Genomic DNA, 17,098 nt, shown 5'->3' with positions numbered 1-17,098 from the left:
ACGTGATTACATGTGATGGCATTGCCTGTGGTAGGCAACATCTTTAATGGCCTTCTAGGGATTTTTGTGCTAGCAGACGGTGGGGGTTTAATGAGTGTTTTGGCCCTGGAGGACCTCAGATGTCAAACGAAAACAGTGGGCATTGTGAAAAGCGTTGTCTCTCCTGGCTTGTTATGGGTGCTCTCATCTATATGGACCTCAATGAATGACTGAGGCACCTGCTATCTGAGATGGGTTCATGATCCGGAGGTTATGGAGTTGGTTCCCAGGGCTTTGATATTTAGACAGGCCATCAAGAGGACATCGGAGGGGGTCCAACTCATGGCACTCCTACTTATTAGCTGACTTAAGGGTTGTGGCTCCTTTAGTCAGCTGATCAGTGGAGGTGTCAAGGGTCGAACCTCCCTTGATGGGTCAATATCAAATTTTCAGAAAAAAATGCTAATTTTCCCTCTTATATGATATAATTTTTTGGAGCTTTTTCTGGATCAACACTATTGAATAATAGGTTGAACTTTATAGATTTGAGTCTTTCTTCAAGTGATCCCCACACTCGATCGTCCCTTTAAGGGGGCGATCTCGTCCTATCAAAAACACTCATTGGAGGATTGACTTGTTCTTGTATCGATGAGAAATGTCGATGTAAGTGCCATGAAGCAATCGATCATCCAATGTAACAAACATGTGCTGCAACAAATGTATAATTTATGCTGTTATACTGCGGAGAGGCTGTGTTTGTATCATGTCTACCTTTATTGGATCGTGTATGTAATCCCAATATGTAGATCAATCATTCCCCCCCTATAGGGGATCCTTTACTTCCATTCCTACAATACAGAAGTTTTCTGTTAGGGGGAGAGGTAAATCATTGACCATATCCTGAGGATGTTACCGTAGTAGGTCCCTGGAGGCAGGGGCAGAGGGTGCTATGGATTCCATGCAGTGATATAGCAGGATGGTGGCACGGTGGTGTAAGCGCACTAGATGGAGCCTTGTCATTACACAAATGCATCCGCTACCTTATGCTGCAAATACGTCACCTACAGCTTGACGTCAACGTGTACGTTGGTCATGGATGCCATGGATGGTATACATACTGAATTGTATTAATAACATCTCCCTGCAGACACATTTGTTTTTTTTTATAGAGAACAATATATACGCGTTTTATGGTAAATTAAGGCAAGTTCTGATTAAAGGGTATTCCTATAAAAAGAATAAACCCTCATGTAAAATAAATGCAAATAGTTTGATTCAGCCAAAATGAATGTATCTGTAATAACCCACAAAGTGTTGCGGATTTCAGCTTTCAGCAGAATCATCAGTGGAAGAATGAGCTGTTTTACTTGGGACGTAGAGCAACGGTTGTCGACATCATCACAATATGGCGGATTACAGAAAGGGAACAATGACAAAAACAAAACCAGAGAGGTCATACACTCCAGTAGGAACAAACGCTAAAAATCAACACAACGCCGCCTGAGGTCTACTCAACACAGTTACCTTTACTGTATAAGCCTGCAGCTGTTGTATACTCATACACCATGTTAATGTTTTTACCCGGTTAGTGTCATGTATGTCCGCCAGTAGTTCTTCTTTTTCAGGTCAAGCATTTGTACTGAAATCCACTGACTTTCTAGCACTAATCTCCTTCTTCCGTTGCCAGTGCATATGTAGTTTTATTTATTTTATGTATATAGAAGAGTTCATCGCTATTTCCCCAAAAAACATTTGTCTGGTAAAATGGCTTCCACCATGACGGAATCGGAATGGACCCCATTATCGCCAATGGGGTCCATTTTGTCCAAGTTCCAGTACCACCATTATTTTGGGATTTTTGTTCTTACTGTATTTCGGTACAGAAATACAGTGCTGAATGAAGTCGTACAGCACAGGGCGCATGTGCGGTATAGACCACATACTGTAGAACGTTGCTTTCAGGGGGTTCCGCTTGGTTGTGATACCAGCTACAACGATACCTGCTCTCAGTGTGTACCACTAGAACAACCAGGGGAGCCGGGAGGAGAAACAGAGGAAATGTTGTTCTAGAACAGTGATCACATGAGATGCCGTGCCGGAGCACCGCTCAGGAAAGATGGAGAGATGTGGAAATACAGAGAAGAACGTTTTCTATGGTTAGGAATAGAATTGGTACGAATCGATTCGCATGACCCGGTCCAGTAGCAAAAGTCATTATTCTGTGGGCAACAGTCTGGAGGAGTTAGAACCCCCTACTTCCACCCAGCATCCGCGGCTCTAGTTTTGATTAGCTGGTCTGGTGCGACGTCACATGTGCGTCACGTCGGATATTTATACATATATAAAGTTAAATAAATGTCTTTCTATCTCTTAGACCAGGTTTTCATATGTCCGGGTTATTCATATCCGTTTTTGTGCCTTAAAGGGAATCCGTCAGCAGGTATTTGCTATGTAATCTGACAACAGCGTAATGTAGAGGCAGGGACTCCGATTCCAGTGACGTTTTACTTAGTTTATTGGGTGCAGCAGGTGTGATCAAATCACAGTTTTCTCTGCTGCAGATCTAGCACAGCTCAAATGCTGAGCTGTGTATAACCTCTCCCACTCCACTGATTGGCTGCTTTCTGTGTACACTGTGTATTGACTGGGGGTGTGGTTGGACCAGGAGGGACAAAAAAGATAGTCCTGTAGTGATAATCTCCTGCTGATAAAGCACTCATTTTATTGAAACAGCAAAACACAGCCTAGTAAGTGACACATCCCTGGAATCAGGGTCTCTGTCCCTATTTTATGGTGCTCTCATATTACATAACAAAAACCTACTGACAGATTCCCTTTAACTGAAGACAACTGATGTTAAAGACTTTTTCACTAGTTTCTACTGATTACCTGGATTGAAAAACATAACATTTACCATTTTGTAAGGGGTCAGTTGCAGGAACAGATGCATGAATTTGAAAGATCCCGTTGCAATGGGTACCGGTCTCGCATCAGTTTTTCCTTTCATTGCCACGTCGGGGTTGGTTGGGTTTGCGTAATCCGCACGGATATGGATGTCCTACTGGACACCTCATTATCATGGTCAGATCCAGTCTTGCTCCATCTAATAATCTTGTAGTCTTTCCCGCCCCTCACCATGGAATATAAATGAATACCCCGGGAATCCGATGAGACGGCGCGTCAGAAGCGCTTTCATGTTTATCCTTTTGCTCCTTTCTATAACATCAGGACTTCATTACACCCCGACATCACATAAGAGCATTAGACACAGCATTTTAGGGTCTGACGCACTGACGCACATGACAAGGAAAGGAGAAATCCCTTTACCCACTGATCCCTCATGTATAAATTACGCTGACGGCAGGAAACATATTTGGGACTTTGATCTTCCCTATCGAGCAGACGAAAACCCTGACATTATCTGGAGGGTCTTTATACAGTAATATGCCTGTTTTATAGGGAAGCATAGATCTATTGAATGGATAAGTCATAAATACAGTTGTGCTCAAAAGTTTACATACCCCGGCAGAATTTTTGCTTTCTTCGCCTTTCGTGGTTAGTGGTTGGGTGAAGCCATTTATTGTCAAACTACAGTGATTTCTCTTTTTAAATCATAATGACAACCCAAAACATCTAAATGACCCTGATCAAAAGTTTACACACCCCTTTTCTTAATACCGTGTATTGCCCCCTCTAACATCAATGACAGCTTGAAGTCTTTTGTGGTATTTGTGGATGAGGTTCTTTATTTTCTCAGATGGTAAAGCTGCCCACTCTTCTTGGCAAAAAGCCTCCAGTGCCTGTAAATTCCTGGGCTGTCTAGCATGAACTGTGCGCTTGAGATCTCCCCAGAGTGGCTCAATGATATTGAGGTCAGGAGACTGAGATGGCCACTCCAGGACCTTCACTTTGTTCTGCTGTAGCCAATGACAGGTCGACTTAGCCTTGTGTTGTCATGGATCGTTATCATGTTGGAACGTCCAAGTAGGTCCCATGCGCAGCTTCCGGGCTGATGATTGCAAATTTGCCTCCAGTATTTGCTGATAACGTGCTGCATTTATCTTTCCTTCAACTTTGACCAAGTTTTCTGTGCCTTTGTGGCTCACACATCCCAAAACATCAGTGATTCACCTCCGTGCTTTACAGTAGGAGTGGTGTTCCTTTTATCATAGGCCTTGTTGACCTCTCTCCAAACAACATTTATAGTTGTGGCCAAAAAGTTCAATTTTGGTCTCATCACTACAAATTACCTTGTTCCAGAAGTTTTCAGCCTTGTCTCTGTGTTGTTTTGCGTATTGTAGGAGAGATACTTTGTGGCATTTGCACAGTAATGGCTCTGCTACATAGGTACATGTACATACACACACAGCTTTGCTACATATGCACATATAGACACACACAGCTCTGCTACATAAGCACATATACATACAGTCATAGCACTGCTACATATACACATATAGACACGCAGCTCTGCTACAAGCACATAGACACGCAGCTCTGCTACATGCACATAGACACGCAGCTCTGCTACATATGCATACATAGACACAAACAGCTCTACTATAGATTCATATACAGACACACACAGCTCTTCTACATACACATAAAGACACAAAACACTGCTACATATGCATATATGGACACACACAGCTCTGCTACAGATGCATATATAGACACACAGCTCTGCTACAAGGACATATAGACACACACAACTCTGCAAAATATGCATATATAGACACACAGTTTTGTTACATATGCATATATAGACTCACACAGCTCTGCTGCATATGCATATAGACACACACAGCTCTGCTGCATATGCATATATAGACACACACAGCTCTGCTGCATATGCATATAGACACACACAGCTCTGCTGCATATGCATATAAACACACACAGCTCTGCTACATATGCATATATGGACACACACAGCTCTGCGACATAAGCACATATACATACATTCATAGCACTGCTACATATATACATATAGGCACACAGCTCTGCTACATATGCATACATACACAAACAGCTCTGCTACAGATTCATATACAGACACACACAGCTCTACTGCATATACGCATAAAGACACAAAGCACTGCTACATAGTCATACATAGACACACACAGCTCTGCTCCAGATCCATATATAGACACACAGGTCTGCTACAAGCGCATATAGACACACACAGCTCTGCAAAATATGCATATATAGACACACAGTTTTGTTACATATTCACATATAGACACACACAGCTCTGCTACCAGGACATATGGACACACACATATATGCATATATAGACACATAGCTCTACTACAGATGCATATATACATACAGTACAGACCAAAAGTTTGGACACACCTTCTCATTTAATGATTTTTCTTTATTTTCATAACTGAAAATTGTAAATTCACACTGAAGGCATCAAAACTATGAACGTGGTGTTATGTGGTATTATATATGTGTTGGTATGTGGTATTATATACTTAACAAAAAAGTGTGAAACAACTGAAAATATGTCTTATATTCTAGGTTCTTCAAAGTAGCCACCTTTTGCTTTGATGACTGCTTTGCACACTCTTTGACTTCAATTTTGAATAAATCCCCAACAGTGTAACCAGCAAAGCACCCCCACACCATCACACCTCCTCCTCCATGCTTCATGGTGGGAACCAGGCATGTATGGTCCATCCGTTCACCTTTTCTGCCTCACACAAAGACACGGTGGTTGGAACCAAAGATCTGAAATTTGGACTCATCAGACCAAAGCACAGATTTCCACTGGTCTAATGTCCATTCCTTGTGTTCTTTAGCCCAAACAAGTCTCTTCTGCTTGTTGCCTGTCCTTAGCAGTGGTTTCCTAGCAGCTATTTTACCATGAAGGCCTGCTGCACAAAGTCTCCTCTTAACAGTTGTTGTAGAGATGTGTCTGCTGCTAGAACTCTGTGTGGCATTGACCTGGTCTCTAATCTGAGCTGCTGTTGACCTGCGATTTCTGAGGCTGGTGATTGATGAACTTATCCTCAGAAGCAGAGGTGACTCTTGGTCTTCCTTTCCTGGGGCGGTCCTCATGTGAGCCAGTTTCTTTGTAGCGCTTGATGGTTTTTGCCACTGCACTTGGGGACACTTTCAAAGTTTTCCCAATTTTTCGGACTGACTGACCTTCATTTCTTAAAGTAATGATAGCCACTCGTTTTTCTTTACTTAGCTACTTTTTTCTTGCCATAATACAAATTCTAACAGTCTATTCAGTAGGACTATCAGCTGTGTATCCACCAGACTTTTGCACAACACAACTGATGGTCCCAACCCCATTTATAAGGCAAGAAATCCCACTTATTAAACCTGACAGGGCACACCTGTGAAGTGAAAACCATACCCGGTGACTACCTCTTGAAGCTCATCAAGAGAATGCCAAGAGTGTGCAAAGCAGTCATCAAAGCAAAAGGTGGCTACTTTGAAGAACCTAGAATGTAAGACATAATTTCAGTTGTTTCACACTTTTTTGTTAAGCATATAACTCCACATGTGTTAATTCATAGTTTTGATTCCTTCAGTGTGAATATACAATTTTCATAGTCATGAAAATACAGAAAATCTTTAAACGAGAAGGTGTGTCCAAACTTTTGGTCTGTACTGTATGCACACAGCTCTGCGACATATACACATATAGACACACAGCTCTGCTACATATGCATATATAGACACACACAGCTCTGCAACAAGCATAGCAGTCAATGCTTCACGTTTCTGATACAGATCAACAAATTCATTGCATATACATAGGAATTAATAAGTGACATTTTGGCTGACTCCAGCTACCACTAGGGGGGAGCCATAAAATATATTGTATTTCATTCAAAATGTTGCACCATTTTGCTTTTACAGGCTCCTTGTTTCCCTACATCCTCAACATTGATGTGATTTGTGCTGATAAATCAAGGGAGAGGAGCTCAGAAAAGAACAGATAAAAGAATTACATGAACTCATTCTGCAGACAGTACAGCACGGAGGCTATAGCAGGCAAACTGTGCAAAATTTTTAATGAAACCCAATTGCAAAAATCCTTTTTTGACCCAAATACATCCATTTAAATAAAAAAACCTGTCTCCAAAACAAGACAACCCTTTATGAAAGGATTAGTATAGAAAATCTACCACAAATGTAAAAAAGATGCAGCTTTTTGTCTTCTCAAGAATCAATATGGTGCATGATCTGCTGTGCCTGTCTTTAGTGTATAATATACCTATCACTGGGGGACCCTCATCGCAGAGTGCAGCGTCAGCTAGGAGATAGCTGTATATGCGTCATAGCACTGGATATAATCTATATATCACAGTCATATTGCCGTAGCATGCAGAAGAGGATGACGGTCAGTGGGACGTGTCTGCGGATATCATCAGTTATAATAGGATGGCCACATCTGGAACAGACGTGGATGTAGCCCGCAGTGTGAGAAGACTTTAAGACTTTAGAATTTTACAATTCATTTTATGTGTTAATAACTCTGGAACGCTTCAACGTATCCCACTGATTCTGAGATTATTTTCTCATGACATGTTGTAATTCAGGATAGTGTAAAAAATTTTTCGATATGACTTGCATTTATTTGCAGAAAAAAAAAATAGAAAATCTGGCGAAAATGTAGAAAATGTATCAATTTTCAAACTTTTAATGTTTATGCCCTTAAACCATAGAGATATGCCACACTAAATAGTTAATAAATAACATGTCCCTCATGTCTAATTTGCATCAGCACATACATTTTTTTTCCTTAGGAAGTTAGAAGGGTTAAAAGTTGACCAGCGATTTCTAATTTTTCCAACAAAATTTACAAAACCATTTTTTAGGGACCACCTCACATATAAAATAACTTTGAGGGGTCTATATGACAGAAAATACCCCAAAGTGACACCATTCTAAAAACTGCACCCCTCAAGGTGCTCGAAACCACATTCAAGAAGTTTATTAACCCTTCAGGTGTTTCACAAGAATTAATGGAATGTGGAAGGAAATCCAATTTTTTTTTATTGTCGAAACTGTAGCAAAAGAAAATGGACCCCCAAATTTGTTGTAATATTTCTCTTGAGCACACCGATACCCCATTTGTGGGGAGAACTACTGTTTGGGCGCATGGTAGGGCTCGGAAGGGAAGGAGCGCCGGTTGACTTTTTGAAAGCAAAATTGGCTGGAATCGAGAGTGCCATGTTGCGTTTGGAGAGCCCCTGATGTACTTAAGCAGTGGAAACCCCCACAAGTAACCACATTTTGGAAACTAGACTCCTCAAGGAACTTATCTAGATGTGTGGTGATCACCTTGAACTCTTAGGTGCTTCACAGAAATTTATAACGTTTAGTCGTGAAAATAAAAAAATCTATTTTTTCCCGCAAAAATGTTCTTTTAGCCCCATTTTTTTATTTTCACTAGGGTAACAGGATAAATTGGACCCCAAAATTTGATGTGCAATTCATCCTGAGTATGCCGATACACCATATATGGGGGAAAACTACTGTTTGGGCGTATGTCACGGCTTGGAAGGGAAGGAGTGCCGTTTTACTTTTTGAACGCAAAATTGTCTAAAATGATTAGTACACGCAATGTTGCCCCTAATGTGCCTAAACAGTGGAAACCAACCACAAGTCACCCCATTTTGGAAACTAGATTCCTTATTTTAGAGCCAATTTTTTTTATTTTCACAAGGGTAACAGGAGAAATTGCACCATACAATTTGTTGTGCAATTTCACCTGAGAACGCGTATACCCCATATGTTGGGGAATACTACTGCACCGTGCAAAGCTCAGAAGGAAAGAAGCGCCATATTGGAGCTCAGATTTGCTAGAATGGTTTGAGGGTGCCATGTCACATTGTCAGAGCCCCTGAGGTGCCAGAAACCCCCACTAAGTGACATTATTCCCCAATACATTCATATACCGGTGCAGTGAGCATATTGACACCACATGTGCCTCACAGAATTTTATACCATTGGGCGGTGAAGAAAGAATAATTACATTTTTGCTGCTAAAATGTTGTTTTAGCCCCAAATTTTTAATTTTCATAAGGGCTAGTAGGAAAAAATGAACCTCAGAGTTTGTTGTGCAATTTCTCCTGCGTGCGCCAATACCCTACATGTAGTCGTGAACTACTTTTCTGGCAGAGTGCAAAGCTCAGAAAGGAAGGAGCTGATTTTAGTGTTATGGATTGAGGGTGCTATGACCCACTGGGAGAGCCCCTGAGGTGCCAGAACAGCAGAACCCTCCATAAGTGACCCCACCTCTCAATGAATTCATCTAGGGGTGCAGTGATCATATTGATACCAGAGGTGTGTCACAGAATTTTATACCATTGGGCAGTGAGAAATAACAATTACATTTTTACCACAAAAATTTTGGGTTAGTCCCAGAGATTACATTTTCACACTGGGAAATGCGTAAAAATGGCATCAAAATGTGTCCAACAATTTCTGCTGAATGTAGAAATACCCCATATGTGGCTGTACAGTACTGCTTAGACTCGGGAGGGACGGAGTGCTAATTGCCTCCTGGAGCCCACATTTTTTTAGAATAGTTTGCCGACTCCATATAAAGAGGGGCCCTAAGTGCTAGAAGAGCAGAATCCCCCCTCAAGTGACCCAATTTTGGAAATGATTCCCCTTTGGGAATTTATCTACAGGTGTAGTGACAATATTGACTTCCTGGGTGTTTTCCAGGAACAAGAAGCAGTGGATGTTACTGAGTAAGTTGCAAGCTGCCATTGTAGTGCCCAGTATGTTGTAGTGTCCATTACGTGGTAGTGCCCAGCTTGTGCTTCTGGTATTTGGATTTGGGAGTACAGAATTTGCTGGATTTCTTTTGGGGGGCGAGGAACCATAGTGCTTTACCAGAGCCTTTGTACTACCAGTAACGTGGAAGCCCCCTATATTTCCATTAACAGATGACCCACCTGAGTGGAGACTTGCCTTTTTTGTGGATTCAGTTGAAGCTTTTACACAGCATTTAGGGTCACATTTATCCTGTGCTCTATGCTGAGCACTTACTTTGGGGTTTCCCTCTAAATCTCTGAATTACGTGACTCAGATGAAACCCCCGAGGAATCCATTCGCTATAATGAGGCAGCAGAGTTACTCTGGTCTCCATCTGACCTCTGTTCAGCAGTTTCCTTCATTTCAAAAGTGCACAAAATTGTGGCCGATGGCACTCTTATGCATGCTTAAAAAGACGGACACCGCCGGGTCATAGGACAGATGGTGTCCACAATGCCTCCATCTGCCTCATTGTAGAGAATCTTCTGCCATGGTTTCCTTCTGAACCATGTATTTCAGAGAATTGCACGAAAACCCCGGTGTAAGAGCTCAGCGCAGTGCGCAGGATAAATGTGTGCCGAGCCTTATTGTGATTCGTGGGAGGCAGAATGAGCAAACCAACAGCAGGTGAAGAATTGGTTTTATTTATTTTTTACACTGTTCCTTGTGCGGTATAAGTGATTGGGTGACTTTATTCTTTGGGTCGGTGCAATTACAGCGATGCCAGATTGATATAGTTTTTTATGTATCGCTGCTGTCACACACTAAAAAACACTTTTTATTGCAAAAATTAGTTATCATCATATTTTTAGAGTTATAATTTTTCCAACTGTGTCATGTGAGTACATCTTTGACATTTTTTGATCGCTTTGTATTCCAGTTTTTGGGAGGCAGAATAAACAAAACCAGCAATTCAGGAAGGCAGCTATATTCTTTGGGTCAATACAATTACAGAAATATCACTTTTTTATGATATCTTGCTTTTACACAATAAAAACTAATAGTAAAAATAATTAGTTTTGCACGGCTTCATTCTGAGAGCTATAACTTGTTTACATTTTTTCACTGATCGAGCTGTATGGCAACATGCTTTTGTAGGACAAGATGATTTTTTCAACTGAACCATTTTTATTTACATTCGTTTTTTTGATCACATTTTATTCCAATGTTTGTTTGGAAATATGTGAAAAAGCAACATTTTTTTGCCTCATTTTTATATATTTTTTACGGTATTGACTGAAGGGGTTAACTAGTGAGACAGTTTTATAGGCCGGTCGTTACGGATGCGTTGATATCAAATATGTGTGGATCGCCCCCAGGTTAGGGCAATGGGGTAATCGGTATCGGGTCCTCTGGTTCGGGGATGTCACAGTGGCTGACCCGGTCCGTGGCCCTCAGGGGGTGTCCAGTAAAAGAGTTTATATATATGGTTTTGGGAAAGGTCTTTAAAGGGGAAGTTCGTGACGCCACCTGTGGTATTCGGTCAGGGTGACCGACGCTGCTGTGAGGGGTCCGCTGGGGTGGTGTTATGGCAGCTAGTTGGTATGCCTTCCCACAGGTGAAGTGTATCCCCAGGGCTTCCCAGATGGTGTAGACAGTGATGGTGGATGATGTAAGGCGCAGTGAATAACGAGGACACAAGGTTGCAGTCTCTTTACCTTTACTGAAGACTTCAGCATCCACAGTCCAGGGTACAGACCACAGGGTAGGCAGAGTCCAGCCGGTCTGAAGGCAAATCCAGAGTCCCCTTATCCAGGTGGAAATCAGTAGCCTTCCTCTAGCGCCTGTGTGTTATAGTACCTCCCTGCTGAGCTTCTCGAAAAGGTCCTCACAACTTTCGTGGATGTTCTAGATGTTATTTCTTCATCTCTGTCCCCCAGATGGTGTGGATCGGACAAACCCGTATGACTGATGGCCTGAGGCTTGTTTATAGGGACCCTAGAGATGCCCCGATCCCCACAAGTTGCCACCGTGTCTTCTTAGGTATTAAGGTCAGGCAGCCAACATGGAATTGACTGTCCTGCCGGTCTCTGGAGCAAGGCTTAGAGACGGTCGCTCCCTCGGTGTTCCGGCCACCGGCTACGCGCCTCAGAAGGAGGCAGCCTATTACAGGGCAGAACTCCTTCTGGTGTTATCTCCTTGTGCTGTGACTTCGTTTCTCACTCTCTACAACACAGTTCTCTTCGTGTCCTTTCTTAGGATGCTGCCGCACGTGGGGCAGGCGCAGCTCCGTGTCTTTCTGTCTAGCTAGGCCTCTGACAGAATCCCACCCCTGTCAGGGACCCTCTGTCTGCAGCTCCGATGTTCCTCCTTTCCCCCTGTCTGCCTGACAGGTGTTGCCTGGGCAAAGCCAAGTCAGCTTCTCTCTCACTTTCTATCCAGCCCACCAGTTTTACCCTTCTGCGAGGAGTGCCCTAATAGATAGGAGCAAGGCTCCCCCTGGTGGTCTGGAGTGTGAAGTGTGGTGTATGGTTTGTGATACCTGGTAGAAAGATCTCCTTTATTGCCATCAGACGTAATATCACTCCCACTGGTAGAAGAATGACATTACTGCAACGACCAGGACTCTGGGGCGCTGCATGTGCACTTTTTTTTTCACAAAAATACTTATTTATAAGTACAATATACATTTTTATTTTTTTATTATTTTGTGATTTAAAAAAATATATAATTGGACATTTTTTAAAAAAATGTTTTCACTTTTTTACTTAGTCCCACTATTGGACTTTCACTTTTTGCAGTGTGATCACTTTATAAAGTCAGTCATTGCACAAGAGGAGGAAGTGAGCTGTGACATCACCTATTGTAAATGGTGGATCCTGTGTTATGTACTGTATATAGAGGTGTTATTAGTCATTGTACAGGAAGAGGAGGAAGCGAGCTGTGACATCACCTATTGTGAATGGTAGATCCTGTATTATCTCCTGTATATAGAGGTGTTATCAGTCATTGTACAGGAGGAGGAGGAGGTGAGCTGTGACATCACCTATTGTGAATAGTGGATCCTGTGTTATCTACTGTATATAGAGGTGTTATTAGTCATTGTACAGGAAGAGGAGGTGAGCTGTGACATCACCTATTGTGAATGGTGAATCCTGTGTTCTCTACTGTATATAGAGGTGTTATCAGTCATTATACAGGAGGAGGAGGTGAGCTGTGATATCACCTATTGTTAAGGCTAGATCCTGTGTTATCTACTGTATATACAGGTGTCATCAGTCATTGTACAGGAGGAGGAGGTGTGGTGTGACAGGATCTATTGTGAACGGATCCTGTGTTATCTACTTTATATAGAGGTGTTATCAGTCATTGTACAGGAGGGGGAGGAGGTGAGCTGTGACACCAACTATTGGGAATGGTGGATCCTGTGTTATTTACTGTATATAGAGGTGTTATCAGTCATTGTACAGGAGGAGGAGGAGGTGAGCTGTAACATCACCTATTGTGTATGGTGCATTCTGTTATCTACTGTATATAGAGGTGTTATCAGTCATTGTACAGGAGGAGGAGGTGAGCTGTGACATCACCTATTGGGAATGGTGGATCCTGTGTTATCTACTGTATATAGAAAAGGTGTTACCTGTGATTATACATGAGGAGGAGGTGAGCTGTGACATCACCTTTTGTGAATGGTGGATTCTGAGTTATCTACATGTATTGGAGAATAACAATGCGACTGCATATTGATCTATACAGAACAAGATGTGTCGGCCCAATATTAATCTCGGAAGCTAAAGTAAAACCTGCAAGATTTCATTCACACACACACACACACACACACACACACACACACACACACACACACACACACACACACACACACACACACACACACACACACACACACATATATATTTTATGTGACAAGGATAATAGAAAAAAATAATTTAATTTCTTTCAGATATATTTAGAATATTTAAAGGGGTTGTCCTGTCAAAACCGATCCATCCCAGCCCATTCAATGTGTGCAGTGGGGATTCGCCAGATTCAGACCCGGAGCGGAGGGTATATATATGCTATACATACTCCCGACAAGTTGGCTTCGGCCTCGCTCCGTACACTTGTATAGAAAGCGAGGCCGTGTCCACTGGCCAGGTATATGTATAATGCATATATACTCTCTGTTCCTGGGTCTGAAACTTGCAAATCCCCGCAGTGCGCAGTGCATCCACTTGGGGGATTCATATGTCTGCAGTCACACAGCGTGACTGCAGACTTATCAGTTTTGACTAGACAACCCCTTTAACAAATCCTGATCTATTGATGGCATGTTCCCCTCAAAATCTAATTCTAAGAACATGATAAATGATTACTGTATTCTTTGGACTATAAGATGCACTCTTTAGCAAGAAATTACCTTGCTAAAAAGTGTGTGACTTATAGATCCAAGGCAGCTTCTTATGATCTTGGAGGAAGCCGACACATCGCCTTTAATGATCAGTGAGGTAAAAGTTCTCTCTCCTCCTGCCTGACACTGATCAGTCTGATTGGTGCAGTGCAGGAGAGAAACTAACTAGTACATCACTAAAGCTGCATGTCCAGTCTATGAGGTGTGTGTGTGTGTGTGTGTGTATGTAGCTGAGTTGTGAGTTGGTGAAGCAGAATTATGTATATGCACATGTAGCTGAGTTGTGTGTGTGTGTGTCAAAACTATGTGTGTTACATAGGTGTGTGTATGTAGTCAAGCTGTGTGCGTGCGCATGTAGCAGAGCTGTGTGTGTATATGTTGCAGAGCTGTGTATGCTGCAGAGCTATCTGTTTGTACAGCAGAGTTGAGTCTGCATCTATGGTGTGTGCAGCAGTGTTGTGTATATGTGTGCGCTGCATATATTGTTTCTCTGCAGCACATAGCTTTACACGCACATTAACAATAGATCTACTGCCTTTCTAGGTGCATTAAAATCTATTATATTGACCCCTCTGATTCTGAGCACCCAGAGGGAAGTTTTCATTAGTAGGAAATATGTTTTTCTATTTTTTTCTGACAAAACCTGAGGTTTGTCGTAGAGTAATGTACATTATGGATGAAATATGATAGCGATAATAGGGCCTAGTAAATATAAAAGTATATATAAGACCCCCGTGTATCCATCTATGTTCATATACTGTATGTGTTGTGAAAACATACACCCATCTTTACACACCATTTTACCATTTATATACACAAATAATGTAAATACCTTTTGGGGAATCTGCTTATACAGTCCAATACATATCTGATACTAACACCGTGTATTATAGTCCAGAGCTGCAATCAGAATTCTGCTGGATGTTACTGTAAGCAGTTGGCAGACACGGTCCTAACAGCACATCCGTACTCTTATTATGCAGTGTGATGGTCATCATGACCCATTTAGACAAGCCCAAAAAATATTGGGAAATGAGCTTTCCTAGAAACTCTCACACCCGCCTGTCGAAACTGGCTGGCAAACACCCGACAAACAAGCAAAATTGTTGTTTCGATGTGAGAAAGCTGAAAAAGCCTCAGTATCAGCAGCAAATTGCCCGTGTAAACAGGAGATGTTCTAGAATAGATACCCAGTGAACAGACTTCACTTCTGGAATGCAACACCCTAGCAATGGAGGCGTTGTGATTTCAGCTCTGAAGCTTTCAGAATTGTAAAATGCGTTTTAAAGCATAATACTTAGTGTAAGTCATTTATTTTCAAATTTACTGCAGATTAATTGTCTCTGTAAAAGGTTGACATACACCCAGTGGCGTAACTAGAGTCCAATGGGCCCGGTGCAAAATATGGACCAGGGCCCCCTCCTGCATGTTGGTCAGATGTATGGTCCATTGTGCAGGTTTCTAAATCCTATAAAGACATACATGTTGTCGTCCCCATAATGTAATAATGTCACCTATCCTGGGCCCCTTCCTGGTATAATGTCCTCCATTCAATTTCCAATTCAAGTAATAATGTCCCCCATCCTGAGTACCATGCAGCAATAATGTCCAACTTCCTGTTGGAATGTTTGCTATCCTAGGCTTCTTTCAGTAGTAATGTCTAACATCCTGGGACCCTTCCTGGTACAATGTTCTCCATCCTGGGTCCCCTCTGGAAATAACGTCCCCCATTCTGTGCCCTTCCTGCAATGATGTCCCTTATTCTGGGCCCCTTGCAATAATATGTATAATGTTCCCCATCCTGGGCCCTTTACAGTAATAATGTACAATTTACTGAGACCCTTCCTGGTATAATGTTCCCCATTCTAGCCTCCTTCCTGCCATCATGTCCCCAATCCTTAGTCCCTTCATGTTATAATGTTCCCCATCCTGGGCCCCTTCCAGTAGCAATGTCCCCCATCCTAGTGTAATTTTCCCATCCTGGGCCCCTTTCAGTAACAATGTCCCCCATCCTAGTGTAATGTCCCCCATCCTAGTGTAATGTCCCCATCCTGGGCCATTTTCAGTAACAATGTCCCCCATCCTAGTGTAATGTCCCCATCCTGGGCCCCTTTCAGTAACAATGTCCCCCATCCTAGTGTAATGTCTCCATCCTGGGCCCCTTTGAGTAATAAGGTCCCCTATCCTAGTGTAAAGTCCCCATCCTGGGCCCATTACAGTAATAAGGTCCCTCATCCTAGTGCAATGTCCCCCATCCTAGGCCTCTTTTGGTAATAATGTCCCCCATCCTAGTGTAATGTCCCCATCCTGGGTCCCTTTCAGTAACAATGTCCCCCATCCTAGTGTAATGTCCCCACCCTGGGCCATTTTCCGTAACAATGTCCCAAATCCTAGTGTAATGTCCCCATCCTGGGCCCCTTTCAGTAATAAGATCCCCCATCCTAGTGTAATGTCCACATCCTGGACCCTTCCAGTTCTATTGTCCCTCATCCTACTGTAATGTTCCCCATCCTAGGCCTCTTTTAGTAATAATGTCCCCCATTCTGGTGTAATGTCCCCATCCTTGGCCCCTTTCAGTAACAATGTCCCCCATCCTAGTGTAATGTCCCCATCCTGGGCCCCTTCCAGTTATAATATCCCCCATCCTAGTGTAATGTCCCCATCCTGGGCCCCCTCCAGTTATAATGTCCCCCATCCAATTGTAATGTACCCCATCTCTTTTAGTAATAATGTCCCCCATTCTGGTGTAATGTTCCCATCCTGGCCCCTTCCAGTAATATGTGTCCCATTCTGGGCCCATCCTGTAATAATGATCCCAGTTCTGTTACTGTTCTCTAAGATATGTAAAAAAATCTCAAAACGATTCTTCTCACCTTCCCCCACTCCCACGACATCCTCTTCTATAGATGGCGCAGAGGACAGTAGCTGAGCTCATCGTGCCTGCTATGGGCGACGGATGACTTCACTGAT

General features: G+C 42.5%; 1 protein-coding gene across 12 annotated transcripts in view; it reads left to right on the top strand.

Annotated features, from left to right (window-relative positions):
• The window catches only part of ANK1 (ankyrin 1), a 346,825-nt gene that overhangs the window by 1,905 nt on the left and 327,822 nt on the right, over window positions 1–17,098 (top strand). The gene's annotated exons all lie outside the window — the stretch shown is intronic.

This window comes from Ranitomeya variabilis, chromosome 5 (assembly GCF_051348905.1).
Source record: "Ranitomeya variabilis isolate aRanVar5 chromosome 5, aRanVar5.hap1, whole genome shotgun sequence".
NCBI classification, from domain to species: domain Eukaryota; kingdom Metazoa; phylum Chordata; class Amphibia; order Anura; family Dendrobatidae; genus Ranitomeya; species Ranitomeya variabilis.
The sequence above is the reverse complement of the archived record's forward strand: the minus strand, read 5'-3'. Positions and strand labels throughout refer to the sequence as shown.